General features: G+C 38.2%; 1 protein-coding gene and 1 non-coding gene across 2 annotated transcripts in view; both read left to right on the top strand.

The window, feature by feature from the left end:
• KCMF1 (potassium channel modulatory factor 1) overlaps window positions 1-26,924 on the top strand; it is a 131,272-nt gene that overhangs the window by 25,221 nt on the left and 79,127 nt on the right. The gene's annotated exons all lie outside the window — the stretch shown is intronic.
• LOC130456749 (small nucleolar RNA SNORD17) lies at window positions 18,677-18,927 on the top strand. Its single transcript, XR_008915793.1, has one exon. It is a non-coding gene; the product is annotated as a small nucleolar RNA SNORD17 (small nucleolar RNA).

Genomic DNA, 26,924 nt, shown 5'->3' with positions numbered 1-26,924 from the left:
GCTGGTATGAGGCCATTTTTACTTGAGGAAGTGTATCTAGGCAGAGCTTGTGGTAGTGTTCTTTAGGCCCAAGTGGATTTTTGATGTTGTTCAAAGGTTTTTTCTTAGGACTATAGAACGTAGAATGAGAAGGGCCATAGAGCTCATATTTGTTCTAGCCCTGTGATTTTAAAGGGGGGAAAAGTATACATTTATTTGTATTGTTATTTTTTGTTTTTAAATCACCTCATTTCCCACTGTATGTTTCTCCTCCCTGTTCCCCAAAAGCTATTTCTTATATAATAAAGGGGAAAAAAAGATGAGAACAATCAAAACTAAACATTTGATTTAAAGTCTGAGATCACATGCATTATCCCACACCTATGATCTGCCATTTCTGTAAAGAAGCAGAAGATGTCTTTTTAACTCTCTTCTTTGGTGCCACAAGATTATTTTAATTCAGAGCATTCAGCTTTGTCTGTTTTGTTGTTACTATTTCTATTTGTATTGTGTTGGTAATAATTATTTTAATAGCTAGTATTTACATAGTGTTTTAAGGTTTACAAAGTGCTTTATGTGGCATCTTTTTTTATCCTCCTAACATCCCTGAGAAGTAGGAACTATTATTATCCTCATTTTACAGATGAAGAAACTGAGGCTGAGGCTAGGTAATTTGCGCAGGGTTACCTGGCTAGCAAATGTCTGAGACTGTATTAAAATTCAGGTCTTCCTAACTCCCAAGTCCAGCACTCTAGTCAACATGAAGATAGAAAGATAGACTGTTGTTTTTCTGGTTCAGTTTACTTCACTTTGTGTCTTTCCATGCTTCTCAGTATTCATTATATTCATAAAATTTAGAACACATTACATACATGTTTCCTAGTTAGTTTTACCATTCCCCAATGGATGAGCATTTACTTCATTTCCAGTTCTTTGCTAACACAAAAAGTGTTATATGCTATAAACATGCTATAAACATGGGGTATATATGGGACTTTGTTGTTATTGACATCCTTGGAGGAGATAGCTCACAGATTCACCTATAATCTCTAGGTGAAAAGGTACCAGGCATTTGAGTAAGTTTTTGTTCATTATTATACATTGCTTTTCAGAATTCTAGCCTTGTTATTTTATAGGGCAGGAAGCTAAAGGGCTGAGAACTGAGGCAATTTGTCTAGGGTAGCATGGGTAGTCCAAAGGAGCCCCAGGTTTGATCACCAGAATTTAAGAACACCTCCAAGGACCAGCTGTATTCAGGGAAACTGTGTGGTGTTGGGTTGTTTTTATTTGTTTTTGTTTTGTAATCCATAAGATAAAGAAAAATAGTAAGAGGGAAATTTTTATTTCAAGATAAAGTTATTTTTATTTCAGTCACTTAATATGCCTTCTAGTGTTTAACTCAATTCCTCTGATCTTAAATCAGTGCTTTCTCTTTTGTTCTCTCCCCCCTACTTTCTATCTTATTAACAATTCCAAGTTGGAAGGGCAATGACTAGAAAATTGGAGTTAAGTGTCCTGACTGGGGACCCATAGCTAGGAAGTATCTGAATCCAAATTTGAACTGAGATCCTCCCAGCTCTAGGCCTGGCACTCTATTCACAGAGCCATCTAGCTGCCCCCTAGTGCCTTCTCTACTGTTCTGTGGAGAAGTCCATTCATTTCAACAAACATTTATGAGATACCCATTATTTTTATTTTATTTTATCATTTTTTTATTATTACAAAACTCACTTCCATATTGGTCATTGTTGTAAAAGCACATTCATACATAACAAAACCCCAAAATAAAACCATACAATACACTGATGTGAAAGACAAGTCCAGCAGTTCTTTCTCTGGAGGTGGATAGCATTTCCCATAATAAGTCTTTCAGGATTGTCCTGGACTATTGCATTGTTGTGAGTAGTGAAGTTTTTACAGATAATCATCATACAATATTGCTGTTACTGTGTACAATGTTCTTCCAGTTCTGCTAATTTCACTCTGCATCAGTTCCCACAGATCTTTCCAGCTTTTTCTGAAATCACTGTGCTTATCATTTCTTATAGCAAATAGTATTCCATTAGCAACATGTACGACAATTTGTTCAGCCATTCCCTAACTGATGGACATCCCCTCAATTTCCAATTCTTTGCCACCACAAAAAGAGCAACTATAAATATTTTTGTACAAGTAAGTCCTTTCCCCTTGTTTTATCATTGCTTTGGGATATAGACCCAGTAGAGGTATTACCAGATCAAAGGGTGGGTATGCCCAGTTTTATAGCCCTTTTGGTATAGTTCCAAATTGCCTTCCAGAATGGTTGAATCAGTTCATAACTCCACCAACAATGCATTAGTGTCCTAATTTTGCCACATCCTGAAGTGCAAAGTCCCAGGGTTGGAATTCTATCTTAAGGATAGAAACATAAACAAGATGTTTTTCTAGTTGCAAGCCATATACTAAATCTAACATTTCACTTTGCTTTATTCTTTTTCTTACTGTATTAAAATAGCAAGATTTGTGAAAGTATTTCAAGGAACCATAATTTTGGAAACAAGTATGTTTTCTTAAATTCATGTTGAATGGGCAGTAATGTAGTATACTGGAATAAGCCAACTTGTACTTAATTCTTTTTTTTTTTTTTAAACCCTTACCTTCCGTCTTGGAGTCAATACTGTGTATTGGCTCCAAGGCAGAAGAGTGGTAAGGGTAGGCAATGGGGGTCAAGTGACCTGCCCGGGGTCACACAGCTAGGAAGTGGCTGAGGCCGGATTTGAACCTAGGACCTCCCGTCTCCTGTACTTAATTCTCAATGTAATTGCTACCAGTATTATGATGTCCATTTTTAAGATGAGGAAACAGGCTCTGGATTTGCCAATGCTCACATGAGCAGAAAGTGTTATGGGAAGGATTTGTGTTCAGATCCTTTCTACATTCATTCACTATGCTCAGTTATCCTCCTGAATATATGTTATCTTTAAATGTGCTGAATATTCATTGCAAAAATTAACAGATACAATATGGAATTATTAGGTTTGGGTCATTTTGTCATCTGCTTGAACATCTCCATTTCTAGAATATTTATTACTTTGAAAGGCAACATGTTTTATTGTTGAACATTTCTAATTATTAGGGACTTCTTCCTTATATTTAGCTGAAATCCTCTGCTCTCGAAAGAAGGACCAAGTAAATCTAATCTCATTTCATTGTGAAAGTCCTGGGAGCATTTTACACAACTGTCATATTTTAGTTTCCCCAGACTATCCTTCCCTTCTCCAGGCAAAATATTCTTAGTTCTTTCAACCTTTTTTCATGAAGCCTGATTTTCAGACCTTTTACCATCCTGGTTGTTTTCTATTCAATTTGTAAATATCCTTCAATGTGGCTCCCCAAATAGTACATAGTACCTTGGATAATGTAGTTTATATTGGAACTGCTATTTTGATTTGGAAAATATACATGTGACTAGTTTTTGAGGGGACTTGTTAGCAACAAAGCCACATTGTAGTTTCATTGAATTTCTAGTAGAATAAAACTCCCAAATCTTTCACATGCAGTTAAGGTCACATCCCTCTGATCCATATTTAGGTTTTTGAACCTGTATTTCCAGTTTGCTGATGGTGCATGTGAGGAAGTGTATGTGTGCACACATGCACACACACATGCTGGCAACACATCTCATTTGATGATGACACAAAATTGAAAAGAATGACCAATATATTGGGAAGCAGGATTTAGAATAATAAAGGTCTGGATAGATAGGATTGCTTGGACAACAGCAAATGAGATGTGATAGAAATAACTGTAAACTTTCTTTTCAGCCTCACTCTCATTCTCTGTTACCTATAAAAAATATCAAAACTTGCCAGTTTTCTGGCATATTCTACCTTGATAAATATTCCTTTGTTTTAATTTGAAGTTTTTAGTTAAAAGCATTAAATAGAGAGGTACTGTAGTGTAAGTTCCTTCTTGGTGTGCCAAAAATCTTGTGGAATTTACAGTTTTGTATGGAACTTGCACATGTAACTCACCTTAGTGGGCCTGGTTTCCTTATCCTAAAGAATAATACTGTGCCATGAGCCAAAGTTCAAGAACTACTGATCTGTAGATCTCATAACCCCAGTGGATCTGTGATCTCATCAATTTGGGAGTTCCCTCCTACAGAGCAAATTGCAAACCACCCGTGCCCACCAGTCCTTTGCAACTCTTGTCTGTGTCCTCTCAAACATATGTCACAAAGGATCCTCAAGCATGCTGGAGGTTAGAGATCTTCTGGACCAGGGAGGTGACAGCACCCTTGGGCATATTCCTGTCATCTCTCACCAACTTTCTTTCATGCAGTACTTGATGGCATACTTTACTCCTCATCGTTAGAATTACTTATTGATTGTATGTTGTAGCTTTCCTAAAGACAGATGGAAATCTATCACTGAATATCAAAAATTGGAGAGGACCTCAAAAGTCCTCTAGTTCATTTCACAACTAAACAGACTACCTTCTAACTTACATTCCTGGCTTTTATTAGATGGCCATTTCCCCTCTATTAAATGGCCTCTAGTGAGAAATAATCCGCTCTCTCTCCAGGCAACCTGCCCCAATTTTGAGTGCTTTTCGTTGCTCATGAAGATTTTTTCTCCTTATATTGAATAGAAATCTGCTTTTCTTCTCCTTCTGCCTATTGCAGATAGAACAAGTCTAGACCCTCTTCCACATGAGAGCCCTTAACATTCTTAAGAATTACCATGTGGTCCTAAGTCTTTTCATCTCCAAGCTAAAAATCCCTAGGTCCTTCAGTCTGCCCTTGGTTATATCACTTACAAGAAAACTGGGAGAAGCCCTTGACACATTTTTTAAAATCTCTTTTCTTATTGTGTGGTGTCTAGGTTGGAATTCTTTGAGAAAGAGGATAATTATCAAACCTAACTAATAATAAATAATATCACCTACATTTCACATGTATATTTGCCCTCTGATCCCTCTGAATGTAGTTCTGTTAGGATTTTCATGAAACTCATATGTTATTCCTTTTTATGACTAACACTAGCATTTTTTAGCTGTTTGAGATACATTCCCATCTTTTTCACCAAGAAGGAATTTTCCCACACTTAGGATTTTAATTTCTGAAGTCCCTTGAGGTATTATTGACCATCTCTCTGGTTTTTATTCTTGGTCTGAGATTAGCAGTCATATCATGAAAAAAGAACCCAACTGTCAGGAGACCCAAGTTCTAATACTGATCATATAGTTAATTAATTGTGTGAATTCAGGCAAGTCAAGTTGTGTCTCTGGAGGTTAGTTTACTCATCTTTCAAATGAGAAGAGTGGCATAGTCCACTTTGGATGGCAGTAGTTCTATCAGAATGCCACAATTGGCTTCTTAGTGTTTCCTGAATAAAGTTTATATGATTGATTCTGGTGTTCAAGGCATTCTACCATCTGGCCCCACCTACCTTTTCAGCCTTTTGTCATACTAGTTCTTGATGTATTCAGTTTTCTGGAAAAACTGGTCTGCTTTCTACCTCTTATGTCCTTTCTTTTTCTCATGCCTATAATTTATCTTCTCCCTTCCCTCCCCCCAGGTAAAGTGATGTCTTGCTTCTCTGATTTCTTGTCAGATTTCTCCCTTGTACTTAAGTTCTTCCTTGTATTTAGTTATTTGTGTCTGCCATTCCTGATTGTAGCCTCTTTGAGAACAAATTTTGTGTCTGATCTATTTTTGTTTTCATTGATCTTCATTCATAGTGGGCATTTAATAAATGTTGATTGAATGAAACTGAGCACCCTTCTAGCATTAAAATTCTGTTACCACACACTGGCGTTGAGGGAAGCAGTATTTTGAGTTTTTAGGAAAATTGTGCCTAGTTTCCTTTCCTGGTCAAATGGTTAAAGAAGGTTGTTTGTGTATATGTTTTTAGTATCTTTTTTACCCTTTGGAGAATTGCCTTATGTTTACAGAAACATTGAAGCACCTGCTTGAAAGTTACACTAATGTTAGACCTACAGGTTGCACTGTTATTCTGTAGCTTCATTTATTTGTTTATAGTGGGCATCCGGCTTTTGTTTCCATTTGAGAAAATAAAAAATAAGACTGGAAGTAGAGTGTTGTGTTTAAAGGATGGTTTTACCCAATCATTACCCATTCCAAAGCTGTTCAGTGTTTCTTTACTATGCTTCCACTACTTTAGTGAAACATAAGTAGGGGAATGGAGGACTTTTGACTGGGAGGAAATTCTTATTTTCAGGTTCTGGGACCAGGTTGTGGGGGGAGGGGACAGGGATGGAAATCATCAAATTTCCTTGGTATCTAGACCTCCTAATGAGAAAAGTCCCCCTAATGATGGAAATCAGCACTTCCCCTTAAAGAGTAGGTGTGGGATTTGGAAGTTAAGTAACTATGTTCCCATAGGCGGTGTGTCAGAGACAGGACTTAAACCTAGGACTCCTTGATTCTGAGGACAGAATTCATTAAGCCGCATAGCTTTTTTTTTTTTTTTTGGTGGAATGAGAGTCCCAGGGCACAGGAGACACCAAAAACTTCCTGTCAGACAGTGTGGCAAGGGTTTGGTTTGGTTCACTCTGGAAATTTGGGAGATGAAACAAAGAAAAGCAGTTATAGGCAAAAGTGAAGAGCTGCTTTGACTCTTGGTGGGTGGAGGTTCTTAAGGGAAAAGAGTAGCCTTCTTAGTAAATGCATGTTCCTCAATTCTATCAAATTCTGTCAGTTCTGTCATGCCTTGCTTATTTGTATCTGGAAACATCAAGACCCCTAGAAAACAAAACCAGATAATGTTCTTTAGAATGTTTTTGACAGGGCCATGTAAGTTTATTCTGATAGGTCACAGGATTATGGCTTTACTGCTAGAAAAGACTTTAGAGGTAATGCTGTTCAGCTCATTTTCTCCAGGATCATAACTAATAGATAGCATTTCTATAGAACTTGAAAGCTGTAAAGTGATTTCTACACGTCATCTCATTTTATCCTTTTAAGAACTATGTGAGTGAGGTAGGTTGTATTATTATCCCCATTTTACAGATAAGGAAATTGGGACTGTGGGAAATGATTTGCTCAAGTCACATAGTTCATTAAGTACTTGCAACTGGATGTGAATTTAGGTCTTCCTGACTCCAATCAGTGTTCTGTCCATTGAACCACCTAGCTGCCTAATAATCATAGAATTCCAACCCCCTCATTTTGCAGATGAAGAAACTGACTGGCAGAGTTAGGATTTGAACCTAGGTCCTCAGATATCAAATCTAGTGCTCTTTGCACTGTATAAGACAAATTATCTAGGCAATTATTGAATATTTTCATGAATACTATATGAATTAAATTTTTACTTTAGCAAATATTTAGACATTTAAAAATTAGATTTGACATAGGTTAGGGTGTATACATACTGTGCTAGGGGGTTCAAAGAAGAATATCTTCCCCTTCAAGGAGCATACCTTCTCCTGGGAAATGGAGCTTGGACATGAATTAGTAAATACAACTTGATTTGAGGAGGGAGAGACCATTTACAACTTGGGCAATCCATCACTAAGCCAATTATTAAGCACCTACTGTGTGCCAGGTACTGGGCTGCTTTGGGGGAGACATACACAAAAAGACCTCATACTTCAGAGTAGTGCACAGTTTAACGGGGGTGACAGCATACAAACAGCTATGTGCAAACTAGATATAGAGATATTGATATTCTGAACATAGTTGTTTATATGTATGTGTGTACATGTGGATATATGTTTAGATATTCATATGCATGTATGTGTAAACACACACATAATGCATTGAAGACAAAGCACTAAGATTAAGACCAAGACCAAGAAATACTTCTTGGAGAGGAGGTGAAATTTTAGCTGGGATTTTAAGGAACCTGGGAGGTGGAGATCAGGAGAGACAGGATGCCAGGTTTGGGGAATAATTAGGGATAATTCCCAACATTTAGGAGATTCAGTGTCTTAAGGAGGCCAATGTTGTGGCTACAAGAGGTGAGAAGAGAGTGAGTATATTACCAGCATGGGGTTGGCTTATGCAAATGCACAGAAGTGGGAGAAAGAATGTTGAGTTCAGGGAACAACTGTTAATATTTGGAATGCAGAGTACATTAAGGGGATTAATGTGTGAAGGAAGCCTGGGCCTGGGTAGATTGGAATCTTAAAAGCCAGGCTTGGGAGTTTTTATTTTAGCTGAGAAACCATTATAAGCTATTTGAAGGGTTTTTGGTTAAGGAAGTGATAGAGACAGGTTATTTTGACAGCTGAAGGGAATCTGGGATAGAAAAGAGCGGATATTGAAAGCTAGGAACTGATTAAAATAGCCCAGAAGAAAGGCAAGGAGGTCCTAACCTTGTAGGGTACATGAGTGGAAAGAAAGAAAGAAATGGAAAAGATGTGATCTGTTGACAAGACTTGGTAACTAACTGTATGTAAAGTTGAAGGAGAGAGAAGAGTAAAGGTTACAGGCTTGGGTGATTGGGCCTATCAGAATCATAAGTTCTGAGCTGGAGGAGAACATCTACCACAGTTGCCTTGTTTTGCATATAAAAAAATGGAGGTGAGGAGAGGTTACACAGAGAGTAGGTGGCAGTGCTGAGATGGTAGGGTGTTATAGTGGAAGCAGAGGCCTTAGACTGGCATTCTGCCACTCTGTCACTTAACTGTGTCCTTTGGCAAGACACTTGATGTTTAAGTTTTGGTCTTTCATCCATAAAAGGAGGTGGGCAAACTAAAAGGATTCCAAGATCCTTTCTAGCTCTAGATCTCTAATTATGTGATCAATAGAAGTAGGGAAGTGTAGAGAAGAGGTGAATTTACAACACACCTGACAAGCCTTAACTTGACCACCTGTTTATTTAGTAAGCTTTTACCATGTGCTAAGCACTGTGCTATATAACATTTACTATTTTGCTGGACCTTAGAGTTTCAAAGAATAGAAAATTGTGTTAATGTCACTGGTGTTAAGGAATTTACATTCTGTTGGAGGAGACAGAATGTGTCTATATAAGTATATGTAAGATGCTCGCAAAATAGAGAAAAGCTAAGAAGAATCCTAAAGGGAAGCAGCTAGCGGGAATTGACAAAGACTTCTTGTAGAACATGATGCTTGAGCTGAGTCTTGAAGGAAAAAAATCTGGGGTTCTAAAGAGGCAAAGGGTGTGAAGGAAGACCATCCCAGGTACTGAGGGTAGCCAGTGCAAAGGGATGGAAAATTTGGGGTACTGTTGCATAAGGAACCTTGAGTAGCCTGATAAGAAGACTGGAAATTGGTCAAAGAATTACAAAGAGATGACTCATATTTAATCCTAAAGATAATAGGAAACCACTGGAGTTTGAGTGGTCACACCTATACTCTATTAGTGTATTTTTTTTTTAACATACTGTGATAATCTATCCCTCCCACTACTTCCCTACCCCTTTGAACAACACCAACAAACAATAACAACAAAGTCTAAGAAATCAAACCCTCATCATTTACATGTTTAACACATAGCCCAGCAAACAATTCCTATATTCATCATGCTCATGTCTACATATTATAAATTCATCACCTCTTTAGCAAGAGGCTGAGTGGTAGGTTTCATCTACATTAGTGTTTTAGTTTGGTATACTTTTTCTTTGCATCAGTTCATAAACATTCCAAGCTTCCTCTGAAATTTTCCATTTTTTAATTTCTGATGAAACAGTAATATTCCATTACATTCATATGTCATAGTTTGTTTAGCCATTCCTGAATAGAACCTCCCCCACCTTGTGTCCAGTTCTGGTCAATTGCAAAAAGAGTTTTCCCCTCTTTCTTTGATATCTGAGAGATAGTTGGGTTAAAGGGTATGTACTTTTTAGTAATTCTTTGGACATAGTGAAAGGGAGAAGAGATATATGACATTTTCAAATTGCTTTCCAAATAGTTCCAAATTGCTTTCCAGAATAGCTAAACTAATTCCCAGCCCAATCAACGGTGCATTAGTGGTCCTGTTTTCCTGCAGCCCTTCCAACATTTGTTATTCTTCTCATGCAGTTTTGCCAGGCTAGTGGGTCTGAATTGCAATCTCAGAGTTTCTTTAATTTTTGTAAATCTGCACTTCAGGAAAATCACTTTGGCAGCTGAAGATGGATTGAACTGGGGAGAGATTTGAGGAACAGAGATCAATTAGAGGGCTTTGTGGGTAGATGGATATCAACAAGGATGTAGCTGTGTGAGTAGGGAGAAGGAACAGATATGGAGATCAGAACATCAGAATTTGGTAAATGCTTGAATATATGAAGTGAGTGATAGAGAAGAATCACAGATGATGCTTAGATTTTGCACCTGTATAACTGGAAGGATGGTGGATTTCTTAATGGGGACACAGTACTTAATAGAATTTTATTGTATTGCATTGAAAAGAGGAGCGGTTTGGAGTGGAAAATTGGATGGTGAAGCAGAAAAGAACACTTTGGGGAACATTTTGGAGGGTTCAGAGGAAGAACAGGTAGCATTCCATGAGGAAAGTCAGGTCAAGGGAAATGGACAACCCTTTAATAAACTTTTGAACACCCAGAGGAGAGTAGTCCCATTGAAAAGGAAAAATAAGAGTTATCTAGAGAAAGATATGAATGTGAAGAAATCTAACACTTAGATATTTAAAATATATCTGCAGGAGCTATAAAAACATTCCTAAGAATTGGAATCAAGTCAGGTGCTAAAGCTCAAAATGAGCTGAGGCAGATAAGAAAAGACAAAGTGAGGGGTTGGGGGGAGATAAATTAGATGGAGAAGAGTAAACAAGCTCTGTTGCTCAGAATGGATAGAATTGTGATAACTGATGTCAGAGAGAGAGAGAAGGCAGAACCACCTACTTCTAATTTTGCTTCTGATTTCTCTGCCAAAGAAAATGACCTTTGCTTTGGAAAGCAACAGGACAAAAGTGGATAATAGGGGGGTTGATACCCAAGGCAAATAAGAAGATAGTAAAAGAACACTTGGCTGCCCTAGATGAATTCAAGCCACCTGGCCCAAAGGAATTGCCACCTTGGGTACTGGAAGAACTGTTGATATGATGTTTGAGCCACTATCAGTGAAATTTGGAAGGTCAAAGAGAGAAGAGAAATACAGGACTGGAGAAAGGCAAGCATTCTTATTTTCAAAAAAGGGCAAAGAATAATACTGTGAGACAATAGATCAGTGAATTTGACTTTAGTCATTGGCACAATTCCAATGTGTCATTAAAGAGGTAGTAAACACCTTGAAAAGGAAGAGATTGCCAGAAAGTCTATATGGCTTTACCAAGAACAGTAACTTTTTGACAGGAATACTGAGTGGTAAGGGCAATGCAGAAGGTGTAGTTTACCTAGATTAATAAAGCATTTGAGGGGGCAGCTGGGTAGCTCAGTGGATTAAGAGCCAGTCCTAGAGACGGGAGGTCCTAGGTTCAAATCTGGCCTCAGCCACTTCCTAGCTGTGTGACCCTGGGCAAGTCACTTGACCCCCATTGCCTAGCCCTTACCACTCTTCTGCCTTGGAGCCAATACACAGTATTGACTCCAAGACGGAAGGTAAGGGTTTAAAAAAATAAATAAATAAAGCATTTGACAAAGTATCTCAAATTCTTGTGAGAGAGAGATGGATGTGAGTTTAGATGATTTTTTTTCAGGGTTTAATTGAATCTACATTGGGCTTTCCGACAAACTTGATAAAAACATCCTCGCTGGTCCCTAGAAATGAATCATTTTTTTATTTGGGGGGAGATCAATGGGCAGTCTGTCCCCTGGACATTGGCAGGAAGATGGGCCTGTGGACAGCTTGGCCAGACTGGCCTCCTTCCCTTTCTGGGAGGTCTTAGGTTCAGGCCTTCTGGACACTTACTGCTGACTCTTTCCTGTAATGGCCTGAGTCTTAGGCTGGCCCCTACAACCTGAGGAGCCAGGAGACCTGGTTCTCTTGTCTTCCAGAGGACTGAGGCTGATCAGGCAAGCTCAGGTCAATGAGCTGCCCTGTGATGGGTAGAAGTGGCTTGGATGGATTTGGAACTGGTTCGATGAATGAGATTCCGAGTAACTGTTAATTATTGCATATTCTCAAGTGGTCTACCCCCAGGAATTTGAGCTTAGTTTTCCATGTTCTATTTTACATTTTTACCAGTGATTTGAATTGACCAGTGTCTAAGATATAGATGGTATGCTGATCAGATTTAAAAGTAGCTTGTAGCTAGGAGATGGCAGGATTCTAGATGGCAGGATCTAGAAAGGATCTTAACAATGGACTGATTAATATGATGAAATTTAATATGGATGAATGTGAAGAATTATGCTTGGCTAAAAAAAAAAACTGCTTCCAAAATACAGGATAGATTAAAGGACAGTATGAAAAAGAGCTGCAGTTTTTGGTGGATTTCAAGTTCAAATAAGATAGGCCAATCAAAAAAGCCAGTACATTTTTGGATTCCATTAAGTTTCCAAGAGTATAGGAGGTTGAAAGTTCCACGTCTGTAGTCTGTCCTGGTGAGACCTGGTGAGTATTATGTCCTATTCTGTAATACAGTTGAGGAAAGATCTTCAGAACATGGATAGTGACCATCTTCTGACAGTTCATGACAATAACAGAGAAAGGCAACCAGTATGATTATGGGCCTCCAATCCATACCATTTGAGGATTGATTGAAAGAACTGGCCATGTTTAACCTAGAGAAGAGGAGATGGGTGTAGTGGGGAGGGTGGGTTGCAAGGATATAATAGCAGTTTTCAAATATTTGACAGACTGTCTGTCATAGGTAAAAGGGATTAGATTTATTCGATTTAGCTTCAGGGAACTAAACTACTATCAATGGATAGAAGCTGCATAGAAGTAAATTTAGGCTTAATGTCAGGGAGAAACTTCCTAACAATCACAGCTATCCAAAAAGTAGAATGGATTGCATTTGAAAATAGCAGGATTCCCCCTCATTGCAGGTGGTCAAACCAAGGCTTGCAGGTGTATTGTAAAGGGATTCTAAAAGATATGGAAAGATGGTATTGGATTGCAAAACAGCCAAAATAGGACAGTGCCAGGGAAGTCAAAGGATGAGAAAAAGTAAAGAAGAGGGTTTGGAAAAGTTGTTTAATAGAAAAAAACACTGGATTAGTCAGAGGTCTGTGTTTGAGTTTTGCCGTGGCTATTTGCTAGCATTTTGACCTTGAGCTAGTCACTTAACTTCTTGATGTCTCAATTTCCTCATTTACAAAAACTAAGGGTTAGACTAGATGATTTCTAAGGTTTTTTCTTATTTTAAATTCTGTGATCTGGTGACCCTAACAGTAGTTTCAAAAGCTATAGAGAGATCAAGGAGAATCTGAGGATTGAGAAAAGACCTTTAGATTTAGCAGGTAGAATTTGGAGGCCTCCCTAAGAGAGCAATTTTAGTAGTGTGTTAAGTTGGGAGCAGAATGCTAAAATATAATAGTTTGAGTGGATGGCAAAGTTCAAATAAAGCACTTTTTAAAGAGGAGAAAGACATGAGCATGATCATAAGGAACCAGCAGAAAAACAAAGAGGTAAAGGGAAAGAATGATTTGGGGCAAGTTTCCTTAAGGGAAGGGAAAGACTAGATCAAGACCACATGTAAAGAAGTTGGCATTGGCAAGAGAAAAGATTACCTTTTTTTCTCAAGGTTTGGAAGAGAAGAGGAATGTGATGCTGAGGAGTGTTGAGTTCTGAAGAGGAGAAAATGAAATGTCCAATAGTAGGTTGCCTCATTTATGTAGTTAGGTTCTCCAGGTAGGAAGTTGAGACTGTTGTGCCTCTTTTAGATGTAGCCAAGATCTCTTCAGGGGAGCTAGTACTTCTACCTTTAATCTCCCCAAATATTCTGGATATAGAGGATATCCCCTGAACTTGATTAAAGCAAAGCCTTTTTGCTGCTTTTACTGGAATTCTTTTTATGCTCACTTAGCCCTTATGTCTAGAAGAAATACTCTTAATATGTATGTATAACCACTGTAATTGAAACTTATATTTCAAGAATTCAACAAGTAGGCTGTTAATGCCTACTTCAAAGCATTGTGACTGGGGATACAAAGATATAAATGAAACAGCTCCTGTTCTCAGGGAGTTTACTTTCTCTTGGGAAGGCTACAACATTTTGTGAAAGGTAATTTGAGGAAGGAGAGAGTGCTAACAAGTGGGGGGAGAGAACACAAAGTGGCACTTGAGCCAAGTTTCTAAGGAGGATAAGAATTCTGAGAAGGGCAGACTAGGAAGGAGTGCATTCCAAACTGGAAGGATGGAACTCTCCTCTGCACCAATGACAGATATGTCAAATTCATTTTTGGTAACAGCTAGTATAGTTTGAATGGAATATGGAGTAGACACATGGAAGCAATGTGAAATAAATTTGGAATGGAGCCAGATTGTGGAGGGGCCTTGAAAGCCAAACTGAAGAGTTTTATCCTAGCATCGCTAGGGAACAGCCACTTAGCATTTTTGTGCCAGAAAGTGATGTGACTGGCTCTGAGCCAGAAAAGCCTATTAAATGTCACTAATACTCCATATTATGTAAACATTCAAATAAAATTGTTACATATTGATATTTTAAATGACATTTTAGTTAGTGATTTTAGCTGTGGATGGACAAAGACTTATCAAAGTACCTATTAAATAGAATTTCTCCTTAAACTTCTCTGTGTCCTCATTAACAGAAATCATTTTTTAAGTGGATAAGTGACTAGGACATCGTGAAAAACCTTGTTCCTTAGAGCAATATATTATAATGATGTTCATTGTACCTATAATAGTAGTCTTGTGATAAGAAATCAGATATTCATTCACACTGGTGAACTATTTCTCAAAATTTATATTAATGCAAAATTGCAGTTTTTAGTTTATAGAATGTGGTAAAGTGAAGACTTTGAGACCTCTGAGCTGACTTCTGACTGAGCTGACTGTACTGGGCCACTTAAATCATGAAAGCTTTCAAGGCTTCTTTTTCCTCATCTGCAAATTTAGGTAAATTTAGCTTATTTCAAAAGTGTGTCTCAGCTCCAAATCCTGTGATGTCAGTATTGATACAAATCTCTTGGAAGGGAAGGAAAGAAAGATGGAAAGCTTAATAACTAAATCAGAGGTACCCACCATATAGCCTTCAACACTGTCAGACAATCTGGAACCAGATTAAAATGTAATCAGGAAATATTTAACAAATAAATAAAACATAGATAATACGAATCTTTTAAAGATCCTCAGGGATCCTTATTATGGATTAATGGTTCTATTAGAGTATGACACCACTGACATAGATCCATGATTGTTTTAAGGCTTTTTTTTTTTTTTTTGAGATGGAAAATTCTTTAGTCTTGCTTGAATTGGCACGATTGTTGTAGACCTACAGTGGGTCCATGCATGGGAATGGATTAATGCTATCAACATTATACTTCTGGTAGGAGACAGGAACTCTTTCATCTGGCCTACTTATTTTGATTAGTTCCTGTACAAAGTTGTGAAGTGATGGCTTGTGCATTATTGAAACATTACATATGTGTACAGGAGTATTATTTTCACTGGCTCATAGATGTAGGGCTGAAAGTTAAAAGCAAATTTAATTTAGAACATATGTGGGATAGCTTTTCAAAGCGCTTTCTCTTCTGTTTTCTTCTCTCATCTTCACAACAACTATGTGGAGTGACTATCATTATCCTCATTTGAAAGATAACAGTGCCAAAGGTCAAAGGGAGAAGGTGAGGTGCTAGTGGTACCCAGAGAACAAATAAGGATTTGGTCTCCTACCTCCAACCCATAACTCCTTAACCTTCCTTAGGATGACTAATGTACATTGATAAAGTAGAGTGTTATATTTTCTGTCAAATTACCTGAAATATTGAAGGCTTGAGATTGAATTTTCAGACTGGAAATTTCTCTGTGCTACTAATAGATAAATAAAAACTGATTTGACAGTGAAACTAAGGGATAATTCATTGACAGTCCTTTCACTGTACCCTGATGACTTGCTGACAAGTGTTCAACAAAAGCTAGTACTTACAAATGGAACCAGAAGGGACCTTAGTGATGACCCAGTATAACCCCTTTATTTTATAGGGGAAGTTGCTTGGTTAGTGGTAGAGACGGGGAAAGGCCCTGGGGCCCCTAACTCTTTCTAGTACATTCCTTTATCTCCTTTCTAACACTGCCTCTTCTTAGGTCCATTCTATTCTCTGATTTTATTGGAAGGAAGAAAATAACTGTGAAGATGGGATTAACTCTTCCCCTGCCCAATTTTTAGATTTTAGCCACCAGGAATGTGTACATCCCCACTTAAAACTTAAGTTGGGGGGGGGGGTCTATGACCCATATGTGCTAGTGAGTGACAAATCAAAAAAACTGACTGCCCCCTGGGCAATCTGAAGCAAAGCAAAAGCTGCAATTGGTCCATGTAAAAATGGAAGGAAGGCACAGAAAGTGACACAAAGTACTGTCTTTAAAAATGGTGGTAACTTCCTGTGAGGGGCTTTTTCTCCTTTGAATTTGGCCTTGGAGGAGCTCCAGCTTGGGACCTCAAACTGCTCTTGGATCTTCCCTTAGGACTGCCACATGGGAGTGTGAAAGGCTGACTCCTTTTCCTGGCTCTTCTGGAGGTACTAGCCTCTGGAGTGATCCTTCATTTTGGATGAGGCCTCATGGCTAGAACCCTTGTTTAATTTACCTCTGGGCCCCCCTTTGCTTGGTACCTCTGAAGCCCTGTCTGGTTCTGACCAGGCCAGAGTAATTATCTCTCTCTCTCATTTCCTTGTTTTCACTCCTTCTATTTTGTAAATAAACTACCATAAAAGTCATTCTGACTTGAGTAATTAATTTTGGTGACCACATTTCTCATATATTTAGTCCATCCCTTTCATTTAAAATTTTTATATTACCATGCCTAGATATTCTAGAAATTCAAATCAGTCTATGAGTTGGGGTTTTGAAAGCCATCCGGGATCTCCAGCCAATCGTCTTCCTTCAAACTTTTTCCATCATTTCACTTTAATCCAGAAATAGATCACAAACAATTATGTCTTACCTTCTTGGAATAACCTTGAAGAAAACCAGAGATTCTAAAAGGGGAAAAAGAAGAGAATGCATTCCAGGGAAGGGGAAGTATCCAGAATGTCTTTGGTCAGTCCACTAGTATTCATTAAGCACTTTCTATATGTTTGTTGGGTGTTGAGGAGACCACAAAGGAAACAATCCCTTCTCTCTAGGAGTTTACATTCTTGTTGGAGAAACATGTACATGTCTGTATAGAATAAATATAAACTAAATACAAGTTATCGAGAAAAGGCGCAACTAGGATGAGGAAAAGTTTCCTATACTTCTTCTGGAATTGTATCTTTAAGAGAAAGAGAGATTGTTTCAGATTTGTAATTGAGGAATCACTGTATTTCATCCTGACAGACTGCTATTTCAATAGCCAGAGGTGAATGCCATTTCTAGAGAGCTGTACAGCTGGTCAGGGCCTTAAGATGCAGGATGGGAGTGCTGTGTAATAAGTCTGAAAAGCTAAGTAGGGACCAGGTGCTAAAGAGAATTTAGATTTAGCCCTAGATGTGCTAGGAGCATTGAGTAGGGTAGCAGCATGGTCAGAACAGTGCTTTGGGAAAATCACTTTGATAGTTTGTGGAGAATGGAGTGGAGTCAGAAAAAACTTGAGGCAGGGAGAGAGAAGATGAAACTATTGTAATAGTTCTGGGAAATGGCGGCAAAGGTCTTGATCTAGACTGATGGCTATGTGAGTGGAGAGGAGGGGTCAGAGCAAGAGATGATTCTTCGTTAGGAAACTTCAGTAAATAATTATTGCCTAAAGAAGAAAGTCCTTAGTGTGGCATTCAAGACCATATAAAAATTGGCTCTCATTTACCTTTACTGTCTTTTGACCCTCTGCTCCCTAACATGAACTTTCTGCTCTAATCAAGCTTGCTTTCCCTACCCTGCCTGCTCATCCCTTTTCTCCAAGACAGTTTGCCTTCTACCTCTTCTGTAAAGTCTTTCTGCTCTTTTATCTTATATCCATTTCTCCTTAGAACACCTATGGCACTTACTGCTTATACTGTTTTATTATTTGCTACACAGACCTTTTTATCATTAGTTGTCTTGATTGTGTAGATGTCATCTTAAAATAAATAGCTTCTTGAGACAAAGGTCAAGTTAGAGACTTTTATTACTCTTCCCTTACTTTCTCTTTACTAGTCTTATGTATAATAGGTGCTCAGTAAATATTTTTTGATTCATTAACTTCATTCAAAAGGCTGTTCTACCCAAAAGAAATAGAAAATGAGAAATCAGAAAAACTAAATGGACAGGCTGCCAGAAATAGTACAGGATGCCCCATTCTCTTCATTCTGGCTCCTACTGCTGTAGATGCAAAGATGGGCAATAGCACAATACACTACTGAGATCAGATAATATGTAAAAAGCTCAAAGAAAATTTGTAACCAAAAGCAAAGAGAATGGTAAACTGCAGATAGTTTGTTTCCCATGTGGCAGCTTAAGTATATCAGAGAACTGTTATGAATCCCCAAGATTTCAAATTTAGGTGTACTTAATTGGAACTTTGCTAAAAATATTTTGGGAATGTGATTTTTCTTTGCTGTTAAAGCATCTTAGCAACATTATTTTTTTATTAAATATCTGCAAAAATTTTTGGCTGACACTATTCTTTGAAGTTAATTAGAACATCTCTTTGGATTGTTCTTCCCTGTTTTCCATAAAGATTCAAGCCACTAGTTTGCAGTGTATGTGAAGTGATGACTAAGTTTATCCATTCTCTGAGAAAACTGTATACCAACCTTCCTTTAGCTCTAGGTTCCTGTTTTAGGAATCTGTGCTCTATAGTCACTAAATGCCCAGCAGTCTTGCAGTGTGCTACTGTAGACAGTTGGTGTAGAAGGTGGCCTTAATGAAGGAATGGATGGTATCAGCAGACAGAGGTGGAACCTCATCCATTGAAGGTCTCATCTTGTCAAGATGAATGATGGAAGTCTGATTGCATGCCACTGCTGTCCAGCCTATTACCTTTTTATAACAGTGAACTTACTACTCAGTAATGAGTTTTCTGGGATATTCATTGGTGTGATATAAGAATTAGAGGCCTCTTTGGGGCCTCAGGGTCATCAATAATATGTAATAACTAATGTCCTGGATGGCACAATATAACTGAAGGCAAACAGTTCATAGGATCATAATTAAAGTTGGAAGGGATGTCAGAAGCCATCTGGTCCAACATCTTTGTGCTACAGATAAGCAGAATTAAGCCTAAGGATTTCCTGGTATATCAGAGAGGTCTTTAATTTGAGTCCTATGACTGAAGATTCGGTAATAAAGAAGGAGGGAAAATAAAGAGAATGAGAATAAATTATAGTAGTAAAATATAGTTGCTATCTGTAATTTATTCTTACTGATGCCACAGATTGCCTGTTTTTATCCCTATTGCATAGTAGAATTTCTTTTTATTTTTTTATAATAACCTAACCGAAAACATAAGTAAACATATAGTACCCATTGTTTTATATGGCTAATTGCTGCAGTGAAAAGAATATTTGGTTCTGACTAGGTCAGAATACAAATTTATTTTATGTATACAAATTTATATCTATACATATACATATATCTATACAAATTTACATTATGTAACTTCAACTGGGCTCTCACTACTTCTAGGCAGTCTTACTTATAGCTCCTTTTTCAACTCATATCCCACTCTAGAGAGTAACTTTTCTAGACCCTTTCATCCCTTCTCAACCCACTTAGCTGAGAACCTTGCCTCATATTTTACAGAAGTAAAAAAAAAAACTGAAGTCATTCTCTGAACTCCCTCTTCTCCCTTCTTCCTTATTTCTTGTCATCCTTTCTGGTGCTGTCTGCCTCTTCCTTCTTCCATGTCTCATATGATGAAGTGGTCTCACTTTTTACCAACTCTTAATTCTTGTATTTGTCCAAGCAATCTCATTCTATCCCATCTCCCTCAACAGATTGCCCTTCTGTCATCTCATTCTTGTTTTCAATCTCTCCCTTTCTTTTGATTCATTATCTGTTACCTACAAGCATGTCCATGTCTTTCCTGCCCAGAAAAAAAAACAGCCCTTATTTGATCCTTCTTCTGTCTCTGCTCACTATTACCCTATGATATTACCCTAAACTGGAAAAGATCATCTGTAATACAGTAGGACCTTATTTTACCAAAACAGTATATTCCAAGACCCTTCTATAATAAGTTGAAAATCACACATAATGGTGAATTCCATTATTTAATAAGTATTTCTTATACAAACATACCTACACACTTCATGACTTTTCTTAGGTTTATCATTACTAACAATCTCGCTACTCTTGTACTTTGAGGCTATTAATGAATAAATAAGTAAATAAATTGCATTAATGAAACAAAAGTGAAGCATTGCTCTGTCGCAAACACGATGTTACAAGCAAGCACACTGGACAAAGACTGATTTTAGAACTGACTTTTGGTGCAAAACGATGTAATGACTCACACTGATGTTTCTCAGAGCAAGAATAAGCATGATTGGACAAACTGCTGTAAGACTTTTATACCACTTGGGAAAATGGTACAAATTTAATGCATAATTAAAATTTTTTATTTTATGTATTTTTCTGCCTTTTTTCAGCATATACCTGAATTTCTGTGCTTCAAGTTTGTAATGATCTTTAACTTGCCAAATCCAATGTTCTTTTTTCAGTCCTCATTCTTATTGACCTTTCTACAGCCTTTGACACTATTGATTATTCATTTTTCTTTTTACTCTCATCTTTTTAAGTTTTGAGAACATAATTTTCTCCTAGCTTACCTCCTGCTTTACCTATCTAACCACTTATTTTCTCAGGATTCTCCTCCAGATCACTCTTCCTAAACATAGGTGTTCCTCAGATTCTGACCTAGACCTCTTCACTTCTAGACTACTTCATTTGCTGATCCCATAGCTCCATGGATTTAATTGCCATCTCTATGGTAATGATTCTCAAATCTGCCTTTCCTGCATCAGTTCCTCTGGTGATTTCCAATCTCACATCTCCAACTCAACATGTCTCCCACCTTCCCTATGACTGTAGAGGCCAAAAGCATCCTTCCAGTCCCTCAAGGTCCCAACCTAGGAGTCATTCTGGATTTGTCACTGTCTTCTAGCCTTCATATCCAAGCTATTGCTAAATCCTATCAATTTCCCCTTTGCACCATCTCTTAAATATGCTCCCTTTTCTTCTCTGATGCAGACTCTCATCACCTTGTGTCTAGATTATTGCAAATAGCCTGCTGGTAGGTCTTGCCTGACCCAAGTGTCCATTTGACCACTAAAGTGATTTTCCTAAACTACAGGTCTGATCATGTCACTCCCTCCAACTCAAACTCTAGTGGCTCCCCCTTTCTTCCAGGAACAGAACCAAAATGCTCTGGTTTGGTATTCAGAGCCCTTCATAATGCTCCTACCTTTCCAGTCTTCTTGCACCTTATTTCCTGACATGTACTTTTTTTTTTTAAGCCCTTACCTTCTGTCATGGAGTCAATACTGTGTATTGACTCCAAGGCAGAAGAGTGGTAAGGGCTAGGCAATAGGGGTTAAGTGACTTGCCCAGGGTCACACAGCTGGGAAGTGTCTGAGGTCAGATTTGAACCTAGGACCTCCCATCTCTAGGCCTGGCTCTCAATTCACTGAGCTACCCAACTGCCCCCTCTGATATGTACTTTTTTGATCCAGTGACGCTGGCTTCCTGGCTGTTTCGAGAACAAGACATTCAATCTCTCAGCTCCAATCTCTTTGGCGTTCCCCCTGCCTGGAATGCTCCCTACTCTGCTCTGATTACTGTTCTCTTCGGCTTCCTTCAAGTCCTAACTAAAATCCCACCTTTTACAGGAAGCTTTCCCTTAACCCCTCAATTCCAGTGCCTTCTTTCTGTTATTTCCACTTTATCCTGTATCTAGCTTATTCTGCATATGTTTATTTCCATGTTATCTCCCCTGTTTAGTTGTGAGCTTCAGAAGTGTAGGGACTTTCTTTTGTCTCGTTTTGTATCCCCAGGGTTTAGCACAGTGCCTGGCACAGGCACCAGCACAGAGTAGACACTTTATAAATATGATGTATTGGAGTTCCAAAGGGCCTGGATTTGAATGTTTTCCCTTCTTCTTAACTGTTTGATAATGGCAGGAAAATAACTTTTTCTCAGGGCCTCAGTATCCCAAGCCTATAAAATGAAGGAATTTTGATAATATCAGAGATCCCATTCAGCTCTAAAACTCATTAAATCATTGAATAGTAGATAGTGATAAAAACAAGTATGTACTTGAGTATAAAATTGGAAAGCAAAGTATCATAGGATTAACTGTGCTTATCAAATTTGTTCTCAGTTCTGCTGGAATGCTGACATGGTGGAATGTAGTAATAATATTTTAACTTGAAAAATTAGGGAAGATAGATATACCAAACTTAATGAAAAAAAGTGATGAAATTTCATAGGGCCTAAGTATAAAATATGAGGAACAAAAACACAATATGGACATGGGATTGATAGAAGTAGAACAAAAAAAAAAGATCTGCAAGTCACAGAGTAGAAAGCAGATAAAAACAAGGGGGCATTAGCAATTGTAGGAAGGTAGTAAAGAAAAAATTTATATGGAAAGTATGTTTTTAAGAAAGAGAGGCATTCTGTGAGTCAGACGTGAGAAAGGAACATGCTCTAGCCATGGAGGAGTAGCCAGTGCAAAATTGCAAAGATGGCAGATGAAGTATCCTGTGTGCAAGGAACAGAACAAAGGGAAGTGTGGGTAGGTCAGAGAGTGTAGAATGGATAGTGATGTACGATGAGGCTGGAAAGTTAGGTTGGGGTCCAGTTATAAAAAGGCTTCAAAACTAAAAGGTATGGCAAATACATGAAGAAAGGAGATGGAAAATTAATTTTGTGACCAGCTAGTAGTCTAGTTTGGTTAGAGCTTAAAGTTTGTGAGGATGATGTAAAATAAGACTGAGAAACTAGATTCGAGCCATATTGTGGAGGCCTTAATAGATTATGTAAGGGTTAAAATTATGGTTGAGACTGAATGTAATAATTATATGTGGTCACCAAGGATTTTATTTAGAAAATCCTAATGAAACACCCAAACTCAGCTGGAAATTTTATGGTGATTTAATTGATATAGTGGAGGAGAGGAAGAAGGAAGAAGGAAGGGGCTAGTACCAGGCAGGAAGATTAAGAGATCTAGAAAGTAAGGTTTTGAGTGTGAAGGGAGGGAAGAATCAGCCTGACCTCCAAAAGGGCTCAGCTAAGATGCCTGAACCTGAATCAGCTCAAGGGCAAAACTCACCACCAACACTGCAAGATGTAGAAATGCCTAGCATACTCTCAGCCAGAGTCGCCTCTCCAGGGAAAGAAAAGAGAGAGGAAGTGACATGCCTTATATAGACAGTTTTACATCACTTTCCTGCATCTCATCTGTACCAATGATGACTTAGCTTGACTTAGGACAGCCCAGAGGTCTGTCCTTTTTTTTCTGCACATGTCTGTTGAAGGCCATTTCCTTAGATAATTAAATCTTGAGTTTGATGCAGATCTTCCAAATCTTGTTAAACTAAGAAGGGAGGAGAAATGTAGAGTTTCCAAGACCTGATTCTGTTATTCCAAGTATCTCCATTGTTACTGATCAGGAAATAGCTAAATCAGATCTTCTAAAGAATGGTTTTATTAGAGTGGAATAGTTTTATGATTCACAATTAAGAGGTTTACATTTTATCCCTGGTTCTTTTGAACAGGGAAGTGATATGGACAGACCCTTAACCCTAGGAAGACTGTTTCAGCAGCTTTATGGAAGGTGAATTGCAAAGGTTTAAGAGTGGAAACTAGTTAGTGAACTCTAGTCTATGAGAGAGGCTGTACTCAGATGGTAACTGTGAGTAGAGAGGAGGAGGAATATGTGTTAGACATATTGATGAGGTAGAATTGACTTAATTTCTTATGTTCTTAAATTTGGGATTCTTCTTAGCAAGTGTCCCTTGCCTCACCATGAGATTTAAATAAAATTTTGTTCTTAATGAGAGTGATTAATTTAAAATTTACTACATGAGTATATTTCATAAAGATTTTGACCTTGTCTCCTATATTAAAAGTGTTCTTGAAAATTTATTTTCCTAATCTGTCAATCAGAAAGCATTTATTAAGCTCCTACTATGTGCCAAGTATTGTGCTAGGTGTTGGACATAACAAGATAAAAACAGCCTTACCTTCCAAGAGCTTGCATTCTAATGCTACCTAGCTATCTCTGTTGTGATTTTGGAAATATTTTTGTTTGTTTTTAATGTTTTATTAATTTATGGTTTTAATTTTACCATCACTTCCCACTGTCTCTTATAAAGCAAAGTATATTTAAGTAAAAAACTCCCAAACAAATGCTAAAACTGACAAAATGGCTATATCTGATCCCACCCCTCCAGTTTCCCTCACTGTAGTACCCCCCCCTTCCTTTTTCTCTTTTAAAAGGTCTTCCTATAGGGAACAGCAATATTTAAATCATGTGGCCACATTTTAAATATAATATTGATGAGTATCTATTAGCATAAGTACCAACTGCTGGAATCTTGGAGACCCCATGGGAAGCAAAGATATTTCAAGCCTGCAAAATAACTGGTTGGAAAGGTTTGGGGTTTTCTTTCTTAGGAGAACCTTCCCATCCAGATCTCACTGTAACCAATCATTAGAAACACAGACTCTAAAGGATGAACATCTCTTGAGGGAGTTACACTAAGTGACCTAACTTAGGAGGGGTGGTGTTCTGCAGAGATACATAGGTAGCACTGTGCTATTGGAAGGACGAACATCTCAAGCAGTAGACAGCCAGGAATTGACCAGCCTATCAGGTAACTGGACATAAGCAAATGAAAGAGTACAAATACAAGTGCAATCCTTATGGGATAATCTTCCAGAATAAGAGACATAGGCCAGGGCTTGGTTGGAGGAAGAGCTACTGTGTGATGAGACCCTGTGACCTTTTTTTGATCCGCCCATGCACCTTCCTACAAAGGGAGAACAACATAATCAATATAGCTACAGAGTGCTGTAGCCATTTAAAGCTGAGTTGGAAACAAACAAGCAAAGAACTTAAGGTGGTGAGATTTGAAGCCAGAGTCTTCCAGTAAAAGGGAAGCAGCTTGGGGTAGCAGCCAGATGGCTCAGCAGATAGAGTACAGACTCATCTTCCTGAGTTCAAATCTGGTCTCAGACACTTGCTGGGTGTGTGACTCAGGCAAGTCATTTAACCCGGGCAGACTCAGTTTCCTCATCTGTAAAATGAGCTGGAGAGCAAAATGGCAAACCCCGCCGGTACCTTTCCCAAGAAAACCCCAAATGGAGTCACAGACTGAAAAATAACTGAACAAAAGCAAAAAGGGAGAGTCCCAGAAAACCTGGAGGGTAGAATAAGTAGTGATGAGAGGCCCAAAACGAAAATATTTTGGACTTCTTTATGAGATTCTGGAAAGCCAAATGATAGAGACTTTTATGAGCCATTGTACTTCAGCCCACTTGCTTCCCCACCTGGATCTGGCTCTCCCAGTACTGCACACACTATGCTGTCCTCAAGGGCTAACTTTTGTAAGCCTTTTCAGTTATGATGCATTACAAAAATCAGCAAATTGCATTTAAAAATATTAGTGATATATCTGTATATAGTAGATCCTTAAGTAATTATGACTTGATGGTGTCTGATTTAAATTGAGTTGTCTTTAATTCATAAAAAAAAACTGCTTTCCTATGAGTTATGAAGAATTTTAAGGTATAGAATATTTTAAACTTAAGGACTATCTGCTTGTTTTTTTCTTGTTAAATGTTTTATTATTCTTTTCTTTTTTAAAAAAGTGCATTCTTGGCACTTCCCCATGATTCCACCTGCCTCATCTTTGTGTAGATGACTCCCATGTCTGTATTCAGCCCCTGGTCTTCTGAGCTATAGTCCCACATCATTAATTGTCTACTAAATATCAAATGATCAGTTGGCAGGGCATCTAAAATTCAACTTGTCCAAAGGAGAATCTCAATATTATTTGCCTCTTTTCTATGCCACAGGGAAGTCGTTATTGGAATAGCCTCATCCCTAAGAGCTCCTCATCCTTGGGATTCCACCATATCACTACATTCTTCCTCTGGTTGGAGGGTGGGATTGTGAACTCTAAACTTCCATTTAAGAAGAGAGTTCATGTCAGAGATTTCCTCATTTCTCACCTGGTACCACTTTAGGGCATCATTGACTGACTTCTCACACCATACCCCAATGGTAATACCTCCAAAAATATGCATATTATTATCCCCAGTACTTAGCATAGAACCTGGCACATAATTGCTTTATAAATATTTATTGACTTTTTCCTTTTCCTCCCCAAAACAAAATAAAACAACTCTTGTCATCTGTTTTTGTCGAGTCCTCTATCAGCTTTCCAGTTGCCCAGGTTCACAGCTTTGGAGTCCTGCTCTACACCCATACTATCCAATTAATTTACAAGTATTTGTAAGTTCTACCATCACAAAACCTCTCCAGTGCACCTGTCCACTTAAACACCACCACCCTAGTTCAGACTCTTAACACCTCTCACCTCCATTATTACAATAGACTCCTAATTGGCTTATCAGCCTCCCAGCTGATCTTTCTGCTTTCAGCCCTCCTTCTCCTTTATATAATGTGTCCTACACAGAGCTGCCAAAATGTGAGATCTCTAAATCACAGCCATGGTTATATAGCTCCAAAGTACCTCTAGGATAAAAACGCTTGTTCAGTTATGGTTGTTGAGGCTTGTTTTTCAGTCTTGTCCAACTCTTCATGACCCAATGTGAGGTTTTCTTGGCAAAGATACTGAGGTGGTTTGCCATTTCCTTCTCCAGCTCATTTTACATATGAGGAAACTGAGGCAAACAAGGTTAAGTGACTTGCCCAGGTCATACAGCTAGTATCTGAGGCCAGATTTGAATTCCGGAAGATGTCTTCCCTACACTCATTCAC

Source organism: Monodelphis domestica, chromosome 1 (assembly GCF_027887165.1).
Source record: "Monodelphis domestica isolate mMonDom1 chromosome 1, mMonDom1.pri, whole genome shotgun sequence".
NCBI classification, from domain to species: Eukaryota; Metazoa; Chordata; class Mammalia; order Didelphimorphia; family Didelphidae; genus Monodelphis; species Monodelphis domestica.
Note: the sequence above shows the minus strand (reverse complement) of the source record. Positions and strands in the feature narration are given on the sequence as shown.